At 38.8% G+C, this 9,184-nt stretch overlaps 1 protein-coding gene across 1 annotated transcript in view; it reads left to right on the top strand.

Moving 5' to 3' along the window:
- Nucleotides 1-9,184, top strand: part of LOC101856187 (substance-P receptor) — a gene marked incomplete in the record, with an annotated part of 145,689 nt that overhangs the window by 118,469 nt on the left and 18,036 nt on the right.

The following is a 9,184-nucleotide window of genomic DNA, read 5'->3' as shown; positions in this document are numbered from 1 at the left end:
CGCCTCCATTGGCACGGTTTGAATCGTTTCGGAGATCATAAATAAAAGTTCTCCTCAAACTGGATCTGAGCTGGGGTCTTCTGCGTGTGACAGAAAAGTACATAAGCGCTCCACCACAGACACCTGAATCAAAACGCAATGCGTGTATGACGAGCTTATCGAATCAAATCGCCTAGAAAATTGATAATTGTCTGTAACCTGGAGGACAGCACACGCTCATTTTTTATTTGTCTTACATTAACTGATTTCAACCAAATTACAGGAGACCAAAAAAGATGTACGCTGTGCTTAATTTGAGAAGTTCAGTGGGTAGTTTTAAAGGAATTAGTCTTTCCTTCTGACCCTACCATGTGCTACCCATGTCTTGTGTTCCTTTCTGGAATGTTGTTAATGGCAATACATGTAAAAGAAAACAAAACTAGTGTTACATATCAAGGAGGGGGGCTGTGATCAATAATAACCAGAACTTTGAACCGTAAACAATTTTACACCAGCACGTGGAAACGTTAGAGGATGCGAAAAGTGGGTTACAATGATGCTCATGATAACCAAGGCTGAAATATTGCAACGGTGTAGATTTCCAATGTTAACGATTGTTTCGAATGAGAAAGTGGTACTATGCCGAGAGCAACGATATAAATCAAAGCGAAGTTGCACAATAACATGATAATTTGATATAGAAATCCTAAAATAAATGTATAATAATAAACGCAGGATTCATTTTATTTTAACAACAGGTAAATATGTGTGGCTGCGTAAGTGTGAGTAAGTGAGGAAGATTAAGAACTCACTTGTGCGTGGTTTGGGTGTGAAAAAAGGGGGGGGGGTGAAGTGTATCAAGGGAGAGGTGGAAATGAGGCACAGGAATTACGAAGGATTTGCACAAGTATAAATAAAAACATAGTTCACGCGCTGGCTCTGGGGTTTTCGATGTGACTGAGCAATACCACAGGAAACAAAACGAAAGGTGCAGACTACGAGACGTAAAGTTTTTCCAGCTTGAAAAACTAATGTTATGGCAAAGTGTCATCCAAGTTATCTGATAGAACTGATGTTATGACGAGCTGAAATTCAAGTTCACTAGATCATCAAAGCGCTCTGTCTTCTCAAATGAGTCCAAGCCACGTATGTTTAATTTCGTTTCTGATCTCTGTCATCACCCTATTAATCTGAGAAATTTCAGACGCACTGATGAATTTTCCCTTCAGATTATGATCAACAAATAATATTGTTTCAACCGTCATTCATCTACTTTATGTTGTATGATGCCGGAGACATTTATTTTTAGGAGCAATGATTACGTTTGGTTCACTGCTGATTGGATTGGACAAAACAAAACAAAATTTCCTTGCCCAAAGGTCGACGCACGCAAACGTCTTTAAGGGCAACCCATGCAATGATGACGATTTGCTGCTAAACCATCGCATGCATACATGGCATTGCACATGTTTTCCTCTGATTCAATAATACAAGAAATAATATGTGGATGGTGTCGTTGGGGTCGGAGTAAGATTGTTTCATTTCGTCGGGAAATGAATCTAATAATCATAGTAATTGACTGGCGGGAAATCGTGTTCTTCATATTATTTATCACAAAAGATGCAGCTTTTTGCATCGTGATGAAAATGCTAGTGGAGATAGAGCAGCAACGGAGAACGGGGAGGGGAGGAGGAGGGAGGAAGAGGATGAGGAGGAGAACAGGGTGGAGAACGATCGGAGGAGAAGAATAAAAAGAAGGAGGTGGAAGATGAGCAGGAGAATGAGGTGATGAGAAAGGAGTAGAAAGAGGGAGGAAGAGGACTACGAGGAGAATAAGGAAATGAAAGAAGAAAAGGCACCACAATCCAAAACATGCGCCCACTCAATCACTGAAGATTCCTTTTAAGACCCAAAAAGTGATGTTCAATTCTATTGAGTGCAACCCCAATGTTAGCACGTAAAATCACATTATGAAAAAAAAATAGATCATTTAAAAGATTCTACACAGGAGGGTTAAAGTTAAAGTTGCTTACTTTAATTGGTCAGAATATCAGTGTTTTGGCATATATGTTAGCGGGTGCTCTCGTAGCCTAGAGGTTAAGGTATTCGCCTCTCATTCAAAGGTCCCGGGTTCGAATCCGGATAGCGACCGAAAAAGTTTTCTTCTCTAAAATTGTCTCCTTTCACCTCCTTTCCTTCTCTCTGGCAATGTTCTGTCGTCTGCTTTCGTCTCCACTTTCTACCCCCACCCTCTCACCTCCATTGCCCCCTCCCCTGCTCTCTAGCATTGTTCTGTAGTCTGCTTTCGTCTCCACTTTCTGCCCCCACCCCCTCACCTCATTTGCCCCTCCTCTGGGCTCCTGACTCTTTCTGCAGCCTTTCCACTGCTTTCTTTGGCTCTTTCTTACTGCTGTCTTTCAACCACACCCCTGATCTTCTTATAGGAAAGATCTACACCTAGCCTTCTCGGACAAGGGCGAAAGATCTGAGAGGGCCCGTGTGCAAGGTGTGCACATTAGAGATTCCTTGGTGGTCGAAAATCGATAAGAGTAGGCTTCTGCCGACATTCGGGCAAAATTCAAAATGTCCTACCAACTGAAAAAGTTTAGTGTGTCCCGCGCGCTCATATGACCGTATGCAGTTGCGAATGCCGTAAAACACTTACTAAAAAAATAGATGTAAGCTTACCACTTTGACCAAAAGCATGATCCGTTTGTTATACTTGTGCTTTAACCATTTGATTGCTGAGATGTGTAGTCTTCATTTGTACAGACAAGAGAAATCTTTCGTTCAAGAGAGATGTAATTTTATGTAAACAAAGCTAGAATAACACTTCTCACCTTCTTTAAGAATAATTAAGTGCAAAAGAGTAGTTACACCCCCTAAATATTCTCGTATAAGCCAGTTGGAAAAATATAATACCAGTGAATATCTTGAAGAACACAAGCGAATACATACGCTTATATGTATCTGTGAAGAGGTTCAGATTCTGAAAAAAGGCTGTATCCAAATGACATAACGTCAGCGCCAAAGTGTAGTGAAAGGCTACCGGGCTTCAACTCTTTTTCTGCGAAAATGAATGGGGGGGGTTTTTAAGAACGAAATAACCAGTTGAAAATGTTAAGACTGCTTTAAAATCTTCCGCCTCTGGTCGCACGCAGTGAACACACGCACTTGCTCGTTTATTTCTAATCCCTGAGGTCACCGCTTACAAGAATAGTAACCTAACAGTCAATCTAATGTTTTCAGGACTCAGCAAAGAATGAACCCGTTACCGCGGTCTTTTCTTTATGAAACTATTCTGGTAAAAGTGTAACAGATTTTTTGAGAACTCACGAAAACTGGAGTTGAGGGGGCCCATGCTCTGCAAGCCCTGACAATGGGTTGAGAGTTCATGACACATTCCCCTTTAAACCCAGAAACCAACATGTCCATAAGGAATGTCTTGCTTTCTGCAACTGAACGCACACATTCACAAACATATACACTAACACATATCTAGGCCTTCCTCTGACCGATGAAATTTTGCCTTTGAACTCAAGTCTACCTTAATTCCTGAGCCCCACCCATCGTGAGTTAATAGGACGATGGTTCAAGATAGTCCAGAAAAGCGTGTTATGCTGACAGGTTTAAGCACTAGCAGGAGATGGGTCTGAAGAAAATGGGGATAAATGAGGTCGAGGAGCTAAGGGGTTTTATTTTGTTTTTGGTTTTTTGGTTTTGTTTTTGTGTTGGTTTTTCGTTTGGAAGGGGAGTGTTTATTTGTTTATTTGTTTGTTTATTTTAATGACGAAAAGAAGACAGGGAAATTGAGGACAAAGCATCCTAATTAAATCAAAATTATCTCTCACCACTCGATCTTCTTATTTGAACGTGTTGATTCTTTCCAAATAAGGAATTTGTCAACCTTTCAGATCTTGACATATTTTTTCAAACTTACGTTTGTAATAGAAATGAGCGGATCTCTTATTTTTTTAGTTATGAGATATATTATGTTCGTTGAGGGGGGGAAAAATATTCGTTGAGGAAATGCTTACATTTAATGGTTCAGTGCTTGCAACACATGATGGAGTTTCCTTTGAGAATGGTTACAGTGTGTGCTGCAGTCCTGAAGACCAAGAGAATACGTAGTAAAATACATGTACAGTAAACATAATAACTGCAACTAAATGGAACGGATAAATCCACAATCTTAGAACCAATTAACGTATGCCGAAGCAGTTATGAAAACCTCTTTATATTTCGCTCTGAATTCGCCGTCGAATTACCAAAGACACAACATACACACACACACACGCACAAGCACGTATACGCGCACGCACTCATACACACACACACACACACACACACACACACACACACACACACACACACACACACACATATATATATATTCACAAAAGCACTCAAACACAAAGCAAATACACATGTGCTCAAACCCGAGCACACTCGTTTACGTAATATAGATATACTTAGGCATACTGTGCCAAGGTTTCGAATCATATTATTCATATTGGTTTTATTTTTAACTTCGCCTGAAAACTGGTCCTCATTCCTTCAAATACCTATCTGGAGATTTCTCAGTTTTATGATTCAATGTGGCAAAAAGAATATGTATCGGTTACTTCAGCAGATCCCTCTCGCAGTCTGATTCGGTTTTTGGTATTTTTACAATAACATCTTCCTATTTGTTTAATTAAGAGTAAACGAAAACCGAATATAAATTTACATTTTCCTGGGCAAATTAACTCCCGAAAAGTGTTAACAGAACCTCAAAATGTGAATTGCCAGACCTGTTTGCTGGGGGGGGGGGGTTCAAATTATTTAAATCCGGTAGACATTTTACTGGCAGCGAGGGGAAAATGTTATTCCTTGAATTGCTTTTGCAAATTGAGTTTTAACCACGTTCGTGAAGGATAAGTCACTCTCTATCTGTCTCTCTCTATCTGTCTCTCTCAATCTGTCTCTCTCTATCTGTCTCTCTCAATCTGTTTCTCTCTATCTGTCTTTCTCTATCGGTCTCTCTCTATCTGTCTCTGATTGATCAAATCGACGGTGTTTCTACCAAGACCATGTGTGAGTCGAAGCTTTCCGGCACATCGCCGATCAGGAATATTTCACCGCCCTTCTCGAAGTCTTCAGAAGCTTAATCAGAGAGAAAAGTTAATAATATGCAGAACATAAATTTAATGCAACGAACAGTTGAAAATTCAAGAATTCAGATCATGTATTCTCAGACAAACGTATACAAACCATAATATAACTCATGCAACTTGTTGAGTTGAATTTTGAATACTGCAGGTTAAGCATTATTTATTCTTCGAATGATTGAAAAGGGTATCAGTCATATTCGTGCCTGAAACACAATACCGATATTTTTTTATTTTTTTTTTGCCCTTTCAGGGCCGAATTACTCTTCCCGTTCTGGACCTACCTTGTAATACAGGCTGCCCGCCCATTGTCAGGATCTGATTGGGTCGGGTAGATTAAAGGCTGCTTCAGTGCACTCTACGTATCGACCTCTCCCTTGTTGTGTCAAATGTGATCCATAAGTTAATGAAAAGAAAACTTTGACCGGCGTGAGGTATTGTTTTACACAAAACTTGTCATTAGCAGCACAGCCATGTATTCAATAATGGCTTCAGGTCCTGACTGCCACATATCGCATTTGTTGTGTTAAGAGGTTCTTCAATCCTACAGACGCCTCTTCAAGTCTATACAGTCCATTTCCGCATTCCGCGTGAAAAGAAAACAATGAATTCTTACCTTGTTACTCGTTGGCTACATGCCTTGTAATAACCTGTTCACTTCCGGTGGGGATGCAACCGGTTCCACTTGCTACCTTGAAAAACAAACGCTTTGGATTCTGAAGGTCCAAGTCAAATTCATTCGAATCCCATCAAATTGTGCCAAAACGACAGCAACCCCCCCCCCAGGAAACTCTGGTTGGGAATCCAATTAATTCGATCGGCGGTGTGTTCTGGGTATAAAGTAGCAAAAAGATCTGCACGTCAAAATACATCATGATTTCCTTCCAGAAACCACCATCATCGTACAGCTTTTCGTGTGGTGTTTACTGCTAAACCATGTGTGTTACGAATCAGGCGCTCATCAATTTTTGCGCATCGGGAGTTATATATTATCTTGAAGGTTGTACATTTGACTTTGTTTCTATGAAAATGATACACATCTACAGTATATAGAAGTTGAGATATTTGCGATTGAAAGAGGTCACGGACGCCTGGTTTTAGCGGTAAAACTATCGAGAAAATTGCCGCCAACGATTGTTGATTTCCAAAGCTTGAGAATCCTTGAAAACAGAAAATTTATATCTGTTAATCAATGTTTTTCAGTAAAATCCACATAGAAATATCATTTTAAAAGGACTTAAAAGGTGTTGAGTCAACAAACGAAATTTAGAAAACAAATTGTCAAACTGGTGGAGAAATTCCAAGGTCTTTGATTTCTTTATTTTGACGAGCGCCTGATTTCACCATGATGCCTCACATATCTCGTCAGGATCTTTTGTAATTTGTGACACTGTCTTAATATCTTTAACATTTTATATTAATTGCTTTTTAAAAATCGTGACATTATTTACGGCGACCTTGAAAGGCTTATTTCTAGCTCTCCACAATGTTCAAGAGTAAGATGTGTAGGTAGGGAGGGGGATATTAATACATTACCTTAGACCTTTTCTCGTAGCCTTTCCTGAATGTCTCATAAGTTACCTGTTCCACGAGTACACGGAAGACTCGTAAGGCGGTCTTCAAGTAGGGAACTGAGCGTTGTATTACGATAAAAATAGACTTAATGAACGACAGCGGATGACTTCCTACTCCCTACAAACGCCTCAGCTTAACTCATGCGCATAGAAACGAGGTCAGTGTCTGGTCAGCTTGTGTCCTCGTCAAAGGACGTCACCGAAAAAGGAGTCAATCATGTGTTGGACAATTGCACAGAGCAGGGAGGAAAATTGCCTCTAACCTATAACCAAAACGTACATTTCCCGTAGGCGTTACAGCTTATAACATAGATAGGAGAGAAGTATTGTGCATGATATTAATCAAGGATTTCAACCCAGAAGAAAGAGAGGTTCCGGCTTTTAGAGACAGTTGGCTGGTGCCAGGCCACGATCCGAGAGTCAAACTTCCTTTTTAAAAATCTTTTATGAAGGGCCGTCTTATTCATGAGAAAGGATTTTTTGTTCCAAATATATTTGTTTGTTTCAAAGTATTTGGACTGAAAGATGGCTGTGTCTTAATATTTTGCAGAGATTTCATTTGACACGAGGTTTTTGGAATGATATTGATGTGTGTATTATTTATAATGTATGCTATCTTGTTTGGAGAGGGGGGTATCTTGCAATTATAAAATGTGTTTTTGCTGTTTTTTGTTGTTAGTTAATGGTTTTAAATACCAAACAAAATGCATTCCTATCTTTTGTCGGGAAGAATTGTATTTCTCACATAAAAATTATATTTATTTTACAACACTGTTCGTAGACTTCCGTACTTTCAATTGATGTAAAGGTAAAGGGAAACCTTGTTGGGCACCAATAATGGAGCATTGCTTGGCTCTAAAAGTATACGAAATGTCTTTAAAAATCTAGTTTCAACTGTAACTTTATCTCATCTGTATAAAAGAATTCATATATTTGACATAACCTTTATCGTGGGCTCCTTGATCTGCATTAGTTATGTGATCGTATCTTTTACGGCCCCATCCACCCAGTTGAGATCATTAAGGATGTATGTTGTTTCGGTCCTGTTTGTCAGAGCCGTCCAAGGCTGACTGGTGCTTCCCAGCAGAAATACGGCATACTTAAGACAGTTACTACTAGGAAAACGAACTCACTATTTTAGTGTACGAGCTCAAGAGCGTGATTTTTTTACCACAGAATATGGTCACCTGTCTATGCCATCTTTTCTCCATAAATACCCTGTTTTCGGGGTTCCCTGTCCTGATTTTGGTTCCGATATTTGTAGGTTACGTAAAAATGTATTGACATTGTGCAAATTGGTATGTTTTTTTAAAAAAACAAGAATGTTTAGTCGGTGATGAAGGTGGAAATAACGTGCAGTGCTAAGTGGATCCCCGCCAGGCTGTCCTGGGTTTTCGAACTGTTATTTTTTTTGGAGTCGATCTGACGACCGAGTGTCCAGTCTGGTGGTATGCATACCTTCGAAACTTATGGTGTGTGTAGGTGCAAGAAATGATAACTTATGCGACAGGGTCCATCAAATTTGCTATCCCACAATTACAAAGTTCTATCTGCTCAGTACCTAGTTTAGGGTAATGTGACGCCAAAAACTTTAAGTTTCAAATCATGCCAAGCTTTTTCGAATACAATTCTTTGTATATCTTAATAACGACTCCGAATAATCTTGCAATTCTGAAAGAGCAGGAAGAACATTAATCGGTTTCTGACCTCATGGTCTTAATAACGCAAAAAGGCAAAAATGTCAGATAAAACTTAATAATTCTAGGGGGGTAAAATGTTGAAGGTAAACAGATGAAATTCATGTAGATTGTAGTCTTTTCGTTTCCGTATACTCTCCTGACATTGTTATTGACTTTATGTAACCTTCCCCGGCGGATTGCTTTGCTTAATAATGGCTGAAGAAAAGAGTTATCAAAAGTCATTGTAAAACAACTGTGTGTTTTGTGAGCGATTCTGGCTTACCGTTGGCCGAAGAAAATAGTTATTAAGAAATTACTATAAAATTAAATGTGTGTTGTAAACAATTTAAGTTGACTGTGGTCCTTCTTTCGAAGTGTGTGTGGTTATTTCTTTCGAAGCACTAAATGATCTCTATCGGGGTTTTATTTTTTTCCATTTTTCTCTTCGTCACCGTTTGACTTAGATGACTGGGTGTCTTTATATTCAGAGTTTTGGCCTTAACAAATTATCCAAACTTGCATGAATATCATCCTGAGGTCCTGCAGTTTTGTTTTGTTCTCTTTTTGCTAAGTTTTGTTAGGTTGTTTTTAATCATTTTATTGAAACGACCTGAAGGTTACTCGGTTCTTTTTTTCATTATAATATTACAACCGTCATAATTATTATCATCATTGAAATTGTTTGGGGTTCTTTTCTTTATCATCATTATTATTAATACATTTGTATTACTACATGTATAATTAGTATCATTATTATTATTATTATTATTATTATTATTATTATTATTATTATTATTATTAT

The sequence above is a fragment of the Aplysia californica genome, unplaced genomic scaffold, assembly GCF_000002075.1.
Source record: "Aplysia californica isolate F4 #8 unplaced genomic scaffold, AplCal3.0 scaffold00236, whole genome shotgun sequence".
Classification (NCBI taxonomy): domain Eukaryota; kingdom Metazoa; phylum Mollusca; class Gastropoda; order Aplysiida; family Aplysiidae; genus Aplysia; species Aplysia californica.
This window is presented reverse-complemented; position numbering and strand designations above follow the sequence as displayed.